The sequence below is a fragment of the Cupressus sempervirens genome, chromosome 5 (assembly GCF_028749045.1).
Source record: "Cupressus sempervirens isolate cs-2001-9-10 chromosome 5, ASM2874904v1, whole genome shotgun sequence".
In the NCBI taxonomy this organism is placed as follows: Eukaryota; Viridiplantae; Streptophyta; class Pinopsida; order Cupressales; family Cupressaceae; genus Cupressus; species Cupressus sempervirens.
Genome location: NC_143122.1, coordinates 54,537,353 through 54,553,457, shown reverse-complemented (window position 1 = coordinate 54,553,457; position 16,105 = coordinate 54,537,353).

Genomic DNA, 16,105 nt, shown 5'->3' with positions numbered 1-16,105 from the left:
TTTTATGTGTGGGATAGGTACAACTGTCGAACACTTCTTGTTCCTTTTAGATTTGAAAAATTATATTTATTAGAATCTCGCTCATGAATACAAATTTATGCCCGTCATTTGTTCAGACACTACTCTAGCTTGAAGATGATGGATGCATGTAATTGAAGTCATTTCAATTTGACATAAAATGGAAATCGAAGTCCATGACAGGCGGAGTTTTAACAGTACAATCATTTAAAGGCACTTAGCTTTCTTCTGATGATTATGTATGCCCTCAATGTTAGATATGCCTGATGTTGTAGTTAGAGCTAGTCAACATCTGTAATTTGGGCATTTGTCATAGATTATCATTTACTAATAACATGGATTATAATATGGTTAATAGACAGTGTTCTAACTTCCGATACAAGAGCATTCTTAGTTCACTGACAATCCTACATTATACCGAAATATTTTTGTTTTTTAATGTATTGTTGTTTTGGCAGATTTCCACCTGGCCATTTGGACTAAGAGCCCTCTGCTTTCTCCAGTTTCATTCACTCGGCCTAGGATAGCACATGCATTGATGCTAAGGTTCTTCTCACCTTTCAATGTTCAAAATATCTAACTGGGGCACTTCCTCTTGGATCCTAGTGGCAATAGACTAACTCCTGATAAGGGCCAATCCTTGTGGCTGGTAACAGGTTGGCCTTCTTGTTTGGATTATCAATCTTTCTGAAGAAGCTGTATTTTTTGACATAGTTTGTAAAGGTCTTCAATTTATGATATTTGTCCTTGCATGAAGTTGTAGGCCTTTGTTCCAGGAATAGGCCTGTACTCCAAGTTGTAATGAATCTGCCTATAAAGCATCATTATTGGGATTATTTTATCTGTAAACTCTCTAAATTAGTAAAATATAAAAATCCAAATTTGTGCTAACATACTATGCTATTTGTAAATTCAAATGATAGCGTTAAAGATCAGGTTAAGAAGAAAATCTTCTGCAACAAAATGGTTTCTCCTAAGAACTCAAGTTTTTATCTTGGAAATCCCCCTGGAAAGGGAAAACCAGCATTTTATTACCTATGTTAATATATAGCAATAACTACAGCAGATTACTTGGGATGCTAACTGCCCCATGCTCCTTCAATGGCAATTTCTATTGTCTTAGTCTTGCTAAAACACTATCAACAGTCAAAGTTTCCTTCCTTTTCTCAATACAACATTCTTTATCGTCCTATGTTTCACAAGCACCTCACAACACCTCTATTTATACAGGGATGTGGGAAGTCAAAATGACATCAGCTCATTTCAAATTCTGGTCAACATAGTCAAAGGAACACTATTATATTTCCAAGTATAACAGATTACTTGGGATGCAAGGTGTCCATCAATCCTTTAATAGCCATTTCTATTATTTCATCCCTTCCAAAAGACCTGAACAATAGAATCTTAACTCAATCCATCTTTGTTCATTGTTACGTGTCATAAACACCTCCCAACGCCCACTGATGCTGAAGCATTCCCCTGAGCTTTAGAAGAATTACTGTGGGTTCTGGACGTCAAAACAACTTCTGTTTATTTCAAATTTTTGTTTCCATAATCAAATGGACACTACTATGGCTGGAGTGCTGCCTGTTTGTACCATCTTTTGACCTACCTATTTTATCTTCTTTATGGGTTTCAAATTCACTTCTTTTGGATTCAATTTACTATTGAAGTCCCTATTTTTTAATTACAATTTGTATCATAAGTCATATATTAGGATCTATATGTATCATCCTCAATATTAATTTCCATTTTGTCTTCTATGTATGTGTATTTGAGTTGAGCTGCTTGGTTTGGCAGTCTTTCATTGGCCTTTGAGACCTTGCTCTCTCTGAGGTGGTATTGGGGCAAGGTGCACTCCAAGTAATGAAATTTTTCTCATAAGATCTGAGTGAACCTGATCTATGTGTAGCGACCCTTGTATCCACACCTATAGGAATTGGTGTTATAATAATATTTAGATAATACCCTTTCAAATAGTTGATATGTTCCAACTTGGGGTTACCAATGTTGTAGGGAGGTTAGATGAAATCATTGAATTATTAAGGAGGAGGATGCAACAAAAAATGAGGCAATGGAAGTGTATGAGACAGATGGATTCATCTAAGAAGATGTCCATAGTGACCCAGAGTAGTGAGGCAGCAAGGGCGTGTAAGAGCATGTTGAGGTGGTTATTGCGAACAGCTCATTTCAAATTCTGGTCAACATAGTCATTATTGTGTAATATCCCTAGTTGGGATTGATACAGAAAATATGAAAATTTTGTGATTTTTTAAAGTTTTGAAACAAAGATAAACTGATATAATGAACTGTACTTAACGCTGGTCACAACAAGTGACCGGAATTTGCATATTGAACACTTGTACTACTGGAATATATCACTGATTTAAATAGTATGTATCAGAATATATTAAATATGATTGCTGATTTATGGCTGATTATATTATGAAGTAATTGGTAAATATTTGCTTGTTATTATCAAAGACTGAAAGGTCAATATATACAAAAAAATAAAATGATATTTCCTTAGGACGATTGTAAAGAATAGAAACATTCTATTCTAGCAGAGAAAGCTAAAAAAGCTAAAGCTAACTAGATATTTACAATAGATTACCATTAACTAATAATAGACGATTATTTATTATCGTAATAGATTACACATGAACAATGGATATAAAACCGAAGGTTGTCAAATGTGCTCAGATCTGAATTTGAACTTGGAATGATAATCACAGCAACATTTAAATCAAAGCATCTTTTAGAAAACCATCCATAACTGATTTTTATTCACATCAAGTTGGTATATAAATTACAACTGTGTATAAAATTATATGCCTGAAACACACTTTCACAAATACTAATGACAAATTTCCACTCACAGGGTATCAAAACAGTTGGTCTGATTTATTGAGTACTTGCATAATTGGAAATGATAATAAATGCTATCTGATGGTTGTCTCACAAGTGAAACAGTTATATGACTGGCTGGTATGTTTGCAACTGTATGGTCATGTTCAACAAGGGAGACAGCTGGAAAGTGACGGAAACGATGTTGAGTAGCAACAATAATTCCTCCCAAATGCAATTGCTCCAAGATGACAATGAGAACAGTTTAAATGTTGCTACACAATAGCAAAATATGTAGATAAATATGGAAATCTTGCAATATCAATGATTTTCCCGTAAATACTAATTACTCCATTTCTGAAGCTCAAAGGATGATTGCTATTATATTATTAGTTTGAATGCAATTCTTGTATGAAATTGTTGAAATTTGAACCAGAAGACAAAAGAGCTTGAGAGAATAATGCAAGACACACAAGAGATATGCTGGGAAATGTTAGAGTAATTAGATATTTCCTAATTAACTCTAGTTGCTTAAGCTAAACTTTAGGCATCTAATAATTAATTCTTTTATTAATTATTTTGATGCAACCTAGGTTAGACCTTTTTTAAGGTTTCGATCTCCTTTATAAGGATGATCTCTCATTGTAAACATTCACTTGAGATAATTCACTTTTGATTATAGCAATCTACTTCTTTGCTCATCAAGAATGTCTCGCCTATGGATTTGGCAATTCCTGCCTCCATAGCTTTTTTGCCTCTCTTTTCTGTGACAGGGGTTTGCATGCATGTGATTCTTGGGAGCTGTGGGATTGATCGTTCATCAACTTCAACAGGAAAGACCCTCCTCAATGAGAGAAACAACCCGGCCTGCTAATATTTAGATCTTTATTAATTTCTTCAAATAAAAAATTATAAGACTTCTGCTTATATCACTTTCTATTCTCCAGGATACATGAACATGTATCAGTATTGAACAAAACAGTAATAAGCATCTGCAGATAACTTCTCAAATAAAGAATTTCTAAGTAGTTCACAATGTAACAAATATGATAACTACACATTCTTAGAAATCTATGCAAGAATAAACTAATGCATAAACCATCACGCATCAAGTTACAATCACAAGATAGATATTCCAGCGTTATCAGAGAAGCACAAAGCGATGATTTCAAACACATGTTATGATCAACTTCTGTAGATTGAATATCTTGGCCGCTAAGAACAAAGTCTTCTCAAATTAATGTGAACTCATTTCTCTGCAAAATAACAAATTGAACATGATAGTCTTTGCTAGCACACGATACAGTTTTTCCATTCATCACAATGCTCACAATATCACTGTCATTCTTTGTTAAGAATGATTACACAAAAACTGATCAAACTTGACAGCCAAGGAGACTTTACGCAGGGAGAGAAAGAACCAACAGTTAGAAGTGTGCGGTTGTTATTAAAGCTCACATATCACCATTAATATCTGTCAGCAAGGATCAAGTGCACACGATGATCCTAGTTGGATGCCATGGCAGAGACAATGAGCCAAACCATTGATAATGCCACATAACGAGTGACGGTGCCACAATGAGTCAGGAGCTGCAAATGACATAAAGTGTGATACTACACTAGATGATAAGAATGTTGTCAGAACAGGACAGGCTTTCACAGCAACACATGCAATCACAACACACTTACATGCTGAAGAGTAAACATATGATAGTGGAGAACTTGACGGGCAGAACACAAAAGAAATAACAGCAACACCCAACATGATATAATAAACTGGGAAGAAGGTAAGAAGAAGTTGAACCTTAGGCAAAAGATATATCTTGCAGCTAAATTTGTTCAACAAAAATCACCTAAAAGGAGATGAAGGATTTCATCTTGAATTCAGTGATAAGTGTTTTAGATTTCCATGATCTTCAAAGTCCCAAGGCATTTCATCTTTAGATGTGAAAGCGATACAAGAGCATCTTGAGTGTAAGGGCAATCTTGCATCACCCAAAAATATTTCTATTTCCAATTTTATGTTTTCAATAAGGGCTATTCATGTGCAGAGTTGCTATTTGTGGAAGTTTGCTAAATTTAGTAAGTTGGTCTTATGTGTTCAGATTGTTCTAATCTCATATGTGGAGGTTCATCTGAGACATATCGGCATGTTAGATGAGTTTCATTGCCATATCATATGTATTAGTGCAGTTATTGCAGATTTTTGGTATGAATTTTAGCTATCCAAACTTTAGGTCCAGTGATGAAGGCCTAAATGGCTCCGAAACAAGGTCAAACCTTGGCTGATTGACACTTGCGTGATCCATTGCTGTAAAACTTTAGCCGAGGATTCCAGAATGGGGTTATAATAGCCCATTGGGTCAGCGGTTGGTTAGTTATGGTCTACAGAAGTGGGCCATTCGAAAATGTAATTTGTAAATTGTCTTGAGCCGATTCTATGTAATAAAATAATATAATATGAGGTTGGTCGGTCTTAAGGGTTAGGGCTTAGTGTCTAGAACCTTTATGGGCAGTGAAAAATGCCTATATAAGGAAGGCCCGTAGGTTGTCAAGGGAGTTCTAGGTGATAGTTGCAGCTTTGTCTTGCAGACTGTTTTAAGGAAGGCACCCATGTAGGTTTGCATAATGTAATTCTATAAATTTGCATTTGCGGCGATAATAAGATATTTTGGTTCTCTATCTCTTTGTGTGTTTGAGGTATCAAGGGTATCTCTATCTCTTTGTGTGTTTGAGGTATTAAGGGTAGCATCCTTCATCAGAAAGATAGACACAATGATTAATTTCCTCTTTGGATCCAAACACCCCATTTATATAGCTTTTCTCAATTTAAGCTTATGAATTCAAATTTTCCTAAAGTATTTAAACTATTTTTTAATCATTAAGTGTTTAAAAATATTATAATAATATTATCATAAGGTGCCCTTTTTAAATATAGAATATCGAGCCCAACCTAAAATATCAATATTGTCATTTCTATTGTTTTGCTTTTAACCTGTGGGAAATAGGGATAAGTTGGGTTTTTCCATGATACTAATTTTGAAAAGAGAGATGACACATTGAGGATTGGCTACAAAATATAGATAGAATCTGAGTTTCATTAGATCCTCGAATCTAGTAGGATTGGTCAATTGGATCATAAAGACATTTTTTTGAATTTGAGGATACATATTATTCACAAAGTGTTAGAATTGTGTAATATAAATTGTAAGGGCACACCTCGTGATGGAAGAGGATGCAATCTCAAAAATTGAATAGTAGGAAGGAGATCATCACCCATTAGGTTTTTAGGGATGAAATGGTCTTCAACCTAAAGGGTAAGTTATTGCCTAGGGAATAGTAATTGGATTTGATTAAGAAATTGTAGAGCCTATGGTAGTGTAAAAGAACACACCATGGTGCTCTACAAGTTAACCATCACATCTTGGTATCATGATTCAAATCAAGAAAAGGTGGTACAATATGTCAAGGGCTTGTGACTTGCCATTCGAGAGGAAGTGGGTATGTTGTAGATCAACACCATTAGGGAAGCATACCAATATGTTAAAGACTAAGGAGAAGCTAAATAGGGCTAGCATGCCAAGAACGTGGTGGGTTCAAGGAGAGAATGGAATTGGATCTCCTCAGTTGCTTGTCTATAAGATTGGAAGTGCTTATTCAACACAAGTCATTAAAAGGGATTTAAGGAGTTTTTTTGTTCTAAGTGGTGCAAAATGACATCAAGTTGTTGAGTGTTTGATTTTAGGAACTATGGTAGAAGATGTAAATATCTTGGTTTTGTCTATCATCTAAGACAAAAGGTGAAGCACTTATGATGAGAAGGGTTTTACTTAAATTGCCTCAAGGCACTTAATAATTGGTTAAGGAAAAAGTATATTTTGGATTATGTCTAAAGCTAAAGAAAATGTTGAAAGTTTATTATTGATATTTTTTATATGGAGAAGCTAGGCTTTAAGATTGTAGAGGAGGTTGGAATTGAGGAGGATTCATCAACTCATATAAGGTGTCTTACTTGTACAAGGAACCTAGATGGCAGTAGAGGGACACTATATTAAAGTGCTAGGTACCAGAATGGAGTGTCATCCAATGGCATGATCATGGATGTTTGTCATGTCCTATTTGCTATAATGCATACTTATAGGCTTGTAAAAACACAGATTATGATCTACTCTAAACTTGCTATGAAATACAAAGGGGATTTCAGCTGGAATATATGATACATCTTGATTGCTGAAGCCATTGACAAAAGTGTAATAGTGCAAGAATTGTTAGGAGAAATCAAGTTTGTATCAATAATACTATGATATTGTACCTAGTGATATGCTTGAAGAATTGTGGTGCCAACGCAAAATAATCATCATGTGGACCTAATTCCAAAAGCTAGCTTAAATTATAATGCTGCATATCGATTAAGTCCATGAGAAAATGATTTGAAAGATTAGAAACTTTTGAAAAGATGGGTAATCAATGAAGTGTTAGTCCTTGTGCAATACTGGCCATCTTCATACCCAAGGAGGATAGTGATGGGTGTTGTGTACAAACTCCAGAGCTTTTAATAAGATCACCATTAAGTGTCTTTTTTACATTATTACAATGGATGGTTTGATGGATGGCCAACATGGGATTTGGTATTTCATGAAATATAGATTAAAAGAGAAAATATCACCAATGCATCTAAGAAGGAGATGAATGGAATACCACATAATAGGTTCTTGTCCTAGTTCTTGTTCTAGTCATGCTCTAGTAGGTCTATGTATTTTGGATAGCCCAATAAACCCTATCCATATTTTACTCCATACAACATCGGTAATGGAGATTGGGATGGATAGGACACAAAGAATCATGTGGAATAACTGAAACGGTGGGGGGGAAGATGAGGAAGTTGGATAAGAAAATAAATTCCTCCAACTTACACCTTACTTTGAATGAGTTGGAGGTTTGTATGAGTTGTAAGTTATGCCATTTGGCTTGACCAGAGCGCTAAGCACCTTTGTGTATCGTGTCTCACGAATGAAATGCTAAAGCCCTTTATTGGCAACTTCATGATAGCGTGTTTAGATGATCTACTCATATTTAGCAAAACAAAAGGATGAACTTGTCTTTGCTGCAAAGACTAGGGGAAGAAAATTTTCTCATAAACTTGAAAAAGTGAAGTTATGTAAGAGTTGGTGTACTTGGGATTTGTAATCTCCAAAGATGGGTTAATGGTGAACCTAACAAAGGTGAAGACAATTGTAGATTGGTCAAGATAGTCAAATTTGTTTGGGCGCAAAACTTTTATAGGTTGGCAAGCTTCTACCAGAAATTCATTTGCAACTTCAGTGACATTGTATGCCGATCCTTGAGACAATGCAAAGGGATAAGAAGATGAAATGGTTGTCTACCAGCACAAAAACTTGTGAACTACTTAAGCACGACATAATGGAACAACTAGTGTTATCTCTACGAGGTTTCTGAAAAGTCTCTCAAGTGGATTATGATGCCAATGGTACCACCTTTTGTGTTTTGAGACAATAATCTTCAAAGTGCATTATTCAACGTATGATCAAGATTTTATGGAAAAAGTGGCAACACTATTTATTGCTGAAGGAATTTGTACTGTTTATTGACCATCAAGACTTCAGTTCATTGACAACCAGGATAATTTTAATTAGAGGCTATTCAAATTTGTTGATTTTCTTGTTAGCCCTTTGTGCCAAAGCATAGAAGTTAGTTATCCAAGTGCATTGCAGATGCCTTATGTGGGTGAAGTACAGTCATTGAGATGAGACTAGAAGTTTCTGGAAAGATTTATATCTAGAGGATGGAAATTTTGGTGAATCAAGGGGAACTTGCCAAAATCCTACATAAGGTGATAGGATATGGTGGTGGACTACATCATTTAGAATGGGTAGTTGTTTAGGAAACAAAACAATTGGTCAGGAGAAAACGTAGTGGTGTATCGGCAGGCCATTTTGGCTCTGAAGACTATGACACTGCTTAAAGGAAGCTCTATTGACAACACATGGGAACTGAGGTTCATACTTTTGTTCATAAATTTTTGGTATGTTGAATCGCTAAGGTTGGTAGTCAGAAAACAATATTATACTGAACCTTACTGGTACTGCAGCAGACCTAAGAAGACATCAATGTGAATTTTGTTCTGGATAGCTCCCAGCTCATCATGAACAGGATTTTGTGTTTGTGGTAGTAGACTGGGAGTCCAAAATGACACATTTCATTCCATATTGGAGGACAGAGATGCAACTCGTGGTAAATCTTTACTTGTCCGAAGTACTCAGATTGCATGTTTGCCCCATAGCATAGTGTCTGACCAGGATACAAAACGTCTATTGCTCATTTTTTATGGACCTTGTGAAAGAGAATGGGACCTTAGCTAGTTTTCAGCTGTGCCTATCACTCCTGACCAATGTAGAGACACACGCAATTATACTGACATGGGCAACTTGATGAAATGTTTAGGGAGACAAGCTTAAGCAGTGTGACTTGGTTGTGGTGCAGGTAGAATTTTTGTATAATTGATTAGTTTACCAGCTTTTTGAATATCAGAAAAACTCCATTCCAAGTGGTATATGGCTGCAATTCCCCAATGATGGTGGAACTGAAAGATCACAGAGGGAACCAAAACAGAGCACTGCTGCACTAGAGTTCTTTGCATATATATAATATTTCCACAAAGAAGTTAGGTAATTCTTGACTTATGGTAGATAAATACCGAAGTACATGCTGATAAGAAAAAAAGGAATGAGTAGGTATAGTTGGTAATCTGATTCTTGCTCATCTTGAAAGGGAAGGATTTTCCAAAGGCACCTACAACAAACTCTATTTGAAGAAGATTGGGCCCTGCAAAATACTGAAGAAGATTTACCCTCGTGTTTGTGTTAGAATTATCACATGACTCGGGTATCTCTCCCATTTTCAACACTCTGGATCTTCATGAGTATCATAAGGGAACAGAAGGTATTGAAGATCCATTGTTTGTGGTCTGAGCTGCAGATTGAACAGATATTATGGATGAAAGTCTCTGAGAAAACTGATGATAAGGATCATATGGAATATCTTTTAAAATTGGAAGGAAGAAGCACTAAGTAGACAACATGGCTAATTCCAGCCTACATGTGCTGCAATGGCTATAAGATTGAAGAATTCACCGAGGTGTTGTGATTAGGGGTTTGCTCTTTTCTTACCGGAGGTGTCTGATGTAGGAGCAGCTCTAACTCAGTTGCAATCCTGCGTCATCAAATTCTTTTTTTATGTTCTTTATCTCTGTCTGTTTTGGCAGGTTTCCTCTAGCCATTTGGACTTGAGCCTTTCAATTTATCCAATTACAGTCACTGGACCCCAAACTGCACGTGTTAACATAAAGGTTCATCTCAGCTTTCTATGCATGAAAGTTGGTAGTCATAGTTGAAAATAGTGGCGATATACTGCTAATATCACGAGATATCATGAGCAGAACTGCCAGGCAATATAATCGCCAAATAAATCACCAACTATATTTTGAAAAAATTGCACCATATTTGGGATAAAAAAATCACAGTTTCTTAGGATATTTGGGTCAAAAAACCGCTGGTTAAAGTCAGCTTAAAAAACAATAAAGTACTTAGAAAAAATGTTTAGAGTTTTTTCATTTTCTTGCGGGCTGTGATGGCTAAGAAAAGGGCTGTGATGGCTGCTGAGGAAAATTAGAAGTCAGAATCATTCAGCTGCGCCATTCTTCATCCTTCAGAAACTGTAACCGTAAAGTTCATAGTTTATGTGTCTATACCGATGCCGTGGCCTCTGTGGGGAACTGCACAAATGAATTGGGTATGGATGTCCTTCAATGTATGGATGAAGTTATTGTTTTAACCACCATGATCAATGTGTATTACAAAACGTAGAAGCACAGATGTAGACACGAGGTATTTTGACAATATGCCTCAAAGATGCCATTACATGGAGTGCTGATTGTGGGATACACACATAACCATTTTGCTCTTCAACAGATCGTAAAAAAACGTTTTAGAAAATTTAATGTAAATTTGTCTGCGTATGCCAAATTTCATCCCAATTAATCACTGGGAAAGTGAGCGCATAGTAGTCAAATCTTCCCATGTCCCAAGCAAGGATTAATGTTGTTTCATATATGTTATGCTCTTGTATACACATCAACGTGACTATGTATAACTTTATAGAGCTGTATGTTGTGAATCTATAGAATTATAAGTTATGAATAGATGATCGTGAGTTTATAGATGAGTTTATAATATACAGATTTTAATTTATTCAGAAATGGTATTGTAAATTTATAAAACTGTATAATACAGATGTATGATACTGTATATTAGTACTAAAGTAATATAATATTGTATATTAATAAATTTATACTGAGTTATAAATTAGTATAAATTAATAATTGTATATACAATAAATTATAATATTGTAGATTTTATTCTTAATGCTAATATGCATATGCATTGTTTATTAACAGTATTTATAATTTTATGCAGTGTTTATAAATTATAATTTTTTTCATATTGAGAACGAATATATTAATTTAGAGTGTTCTTTTACAATTTCATATTAAATATGTATTAATAGAAATTATATATTTTCAAATGCTCGATAAAAGTGTTGATCTATTGTCAAAAGTTTTGCCAAGTTTTTGGCAATTCTAAGATTTTCAAAATTTTTCAGCTAGCTTAGATATTACCGAATCGAGTTTTTCAACTATGCATAAAACATCTAATTTCAATCACATTTTCCATAGTTTTCAAACTCAGACTAAGAGAGAACTAAGCAAGCACAAAAAATTCAGCAAAAACTCGACAACTTAGAAAGTACTAAAATTTAAAATCTCTTAAAGAGACATTATTTTTTGTAAAATTCAATTACAAATGCATTAAATCAAAGATTGACATCTCAACAGGGAAAACACATGGTTTTATTGCAAATTCATGCAAAAAATACATTTTTAACCAGCGTTTTACATGTGTCAATATATTCACCCATGTTTATTTGCGTCTACAAAAATGCGAGTTTAACTTGTGAAGACTCACCCAACAAAACAAAAATAGAGTACTTGGCAACTTGTAGAGTAGTAACAGAGTTTGCAAACTACTCACATGATACATGTGTTAATGGATCATCTCTCGATAAGGACTGATCCTTCTGGTTAGTAACGTGTTTAGATTATGTATTCATACATGGACCTTCCTCCTTGTTTGGATCAACTCCATAAATGTTGCAATTGCCGACATAGTTTGTAGAGAGTTTGGCTGGAATCCGATCCTCTTTGGGCATTTTTGCCCAAACTTAGATGATTTATGTCGTGCTATTTAACTCAAAACTTTGGTACATTTAAAATGTGTTTGAAATTGGGCAAAATTTGATGGAAATGTGGCGTGGAGAGTGAATTTTTTGGAATCTAACATTTTTGTCCAAAGTTCCTAAATTTCTAACTCTATTTAGCTCCAATCTTGGATTTCATGCTTTAAATTGTGAAATCTTTGTAAATTTGGAGAGAAAATGCCTTTAAGGAATGAAATTTTTGGGTGGATTTGATTGAGTTTTTTTACTAAGATTGCCCAAAATAGGTTAGAATCCAACCTTCATTGAGCATTAATGCTCAAGATCATGAAATCTCCGACCCCTTATTTTAGCTCAAACTCTAATACCTTTTGAAACCTGCCTTAGTCTTGGCCAATTTGGTGAGAAAACAACTTGTAGAATGAAAGTTTAGAGGGGCTTGAGGACTTAAAAATTTTCGTGTTGGGCTAGAATTGTCCAAAGCAAGTCAAAATCCAACCTATTTTGGGCATTTTTGACCATAAGTTTGAGTTTCCCGACCCTTTCATTTTAAACAACTCTTTGACTAAGGCTAGGATGGTTGTATTTGGACATATAAAGCTCATTTGTAATTCATTAGAGTAGTGGAGGAAGTAGAAGTTAGAAGATCTAGTAGTAGAAGTAGAGTAGGGTAGCCAAGGGAGAGACTTGATCAAATTGTTGCTATGATGCTTTTGAAGTAAAGAAAAATTCACTATTGGTTCTTTATGGTGAATTACTTAATATTCCTTTGAAGTATTGCATGTTTCCTCAATCTTTCACTTGGATTAGATTTCTTTTTATGTTGAAGTAGTATAGTTTTTGGTGAAGTGAAAACAAGTTTTGAAGGGGCCCTAAAACCCATTGCAACTTAGTACAACATATGGAAACCTTTAAAGCCTAGAAACAAAACAATAACAAACAAAAAACAAGCATGACATCGAACAAAAGCTAACCAAACATAGGGACAAGAAGAAGACAACCAACACCCCAAAACCAACCAAGATAGAAAATGACAATGCACAACACACCTACCCAAGCGCTTTAGTAGCTTTGTCACCTTGAGCTCCAACTTCTCCATTTCCCCAACAACCATCTTTAACTCTTTGACTTCATTGAGTGAGTGGGAGTCTTTCTTCTTAGTATTTGTTCTAGTTCTTCTACTAATCCCAACCCAATAATTTGTGGAGAGTATTTATCATCAACCACTTGAATCATGGCCCTATCCATATTGGTATTCTCTATCATGCTCAAGAGGATCTCAATATGATCATTTGAGGCCTTCATGATCTTATAATTGTGCTCATAAATGCTTTTAGCGGTATAATCAATGCTATTAACCTTACCTTCCAACACCAACACCCCGTCCTCCAAGGCTTTGATACCCACAAAACCCTTCTCTTTCCCAATCACATTTGTATTGTCCCCCTCATTTGAGTTTACCTCACCCACCATCTCCTTGACAGTGGTAGTCACCTCCTGAATTTCAACTTTTCTCTCCAGAGCCTTGAGCTTGAGATAAACATCCTTGAATTCATGAAAAGACTATTTAATGACTCTATAGAAGTCTTCTTAGAAACAATAGTCCACCAAGATAACTAGGGGGGTGTCAGGGAGGGGGGTGAATTAGTTATCCAACAATTAAAACATTTATCTTCTTTAAACAAACTTAACCATTCAACCAAAGTAAACAACAACCATAAAAAGATGCACATAGACAATTACACTAGATATGTTGACTAGGGAAACCCTTGATCAAAGGAAAAACCTTGGTGAGAATGATGCCCACAAGATGATGTACTAATATAAATATTCCTTGTTGGAGGATGGACCCTGTTAAGAGTCTATTACAACATTTAGTACAATGAGTCCTTGTTAAGAGACTTTGAATCCATGTTAGGAGATTCCAACCTTGTTAGGAGTTGTGGTATAATGTATGCAAGAAGAGCCCACTGCCTAAACATGCAATTTCAACTACAAGAAGAGCTCACTACTCAACAAGTAATTTACTATTATTTTCTTCTTTCCTCTGTCTTGTCAACCAGACCATTCACTATCAGACCTTGTAGACCAGGTCACGAACCTTGAATCCAAATACCAAACGTCAGATCACTCAGCAAAACCTCGATAATGAAGTTTCCTTCACTTCCGAACTACTCTATTCAACTTCGCATTTCGCACTCTCTGCTACTTTCCGAACATTCACTCATTTCAACATATGTCTTCAAATTACCACGATGAAGGAAAATGTCCTTTATATTGAGTCCATAAAACAATTCCCTAAGTCAGTTGTTAGTCCTTCTCAATTAATTATTATAGGACCATATTAAGAACATGTTACACTTAACAGTAACCTTAATCTTCTGCCTTGCAACTTGAATAACTTTCCATGTACACAATATTATGATGAGCGAGCTTAGCCACGTCATCCTCAACATGTCTTCTCCATGTCTTCAACCTCGATCCTCAAGATATCAACTCTGCTAAGAGATATAACAAGTTTACCAGAACATGCCTATGTAAACTCTATCTCAGAATAGACATCACTAAAACTTACATAACTTCTTCTAGACTTATCCTTTATGCTTTCGAAGTTAATTACATATACCAAATACACAGAAGTATCTCCCATAACCTTGGGTGGTTATCATGCTCAACTAGCCGTCCGTACCAACTTAATCTCTCTGTTATTCTTCTGTCAGATACCACAGAAGACATCAAACATGCTATGTTGACATCAATGACAAACTCACTCATGAATGTAACATATCATCACATCATCAGCATTCATGCTTCCAACCAATCTTCCAACAATCTCCCCCTTTGGCATTGATGACAACATAGATGAAAAACATCTAGTTCCAAGAATACCAACAAAAGACTATCAGTCTTCAAATCCTCTTTATCAATCATACTCCTCCATTGATATACCTCAATGTGCTCTATACCAAACTGATATTACAAATTCATGCCAAACTTTTCCTTCAACATACTTCTCCACTTAGTATAATGTTTTTCATGCAATACTTCTCCCCCATTGACATCAATGTCAAAGGTGTTTGCAACCAACATCTCTGCATCAAATTCTGCAACAACCTATTAGCTCAAGTGTCAAAAGGCACTGCTTAAAATAACATCAATAAGAGTCCTAGATGACTTTGTCCATCATAGATACTCCCCCATACAGGAATCATCAGCATCCAGTCCAGACAAACAGTGGTGCTCTATTAACTTGGACTGATGCACTCTTGCATCTTCTACTCTGATGTAGGAAGGGGCATAACCCCAAGCATACCTCGCAAATACTCAAAAGTCTCTTTGGGAAGAGGCTTGGTGAATATATCTGTAATCTTCTCTTTAATGCTCACATACTCCAATCTATTTTCCTTTTCTGCAACTTTTTCTCTCAACATATGATACTTAATAGTAATGTGCTTAGTTCTCAAATGCAACACTAGATTCTTAGACATATTTACCGTGTTTGTGTTGTCACAATGTATAACAACAGGTTCACTAATTTCTATCCTTATATCTTTCAACATCTACTTCATCCAAATGACTTGATTGCAATTATTTGCTGCTGCAACATACTCTGCTTCTACTGTACTTTGAGATGTACAATCCTACTTCTTGCTTAACCAAGAAACCAATCTTCCTCTAAGAAAGAAAACTCTTCCACTAGTGTTCTTTTTGTCATCCATACTGCCTGCCCAATTGGCATTAGTATAAGCACTTAGAGTAAAATCATTAGACCTGTCATACCATAATCCAAACTTAAATGTTACCTTCAAATATCTAAATATCCTTTTCACTATTGCATAGTGTGCTTCTCTGGGATCAACCTATAATCTTGCAACAATTCCAAATGCATTTGCTATATTTGGCCTTGTGTGAGTTAGATATTACAATCCTCCAATCATATATATGTACT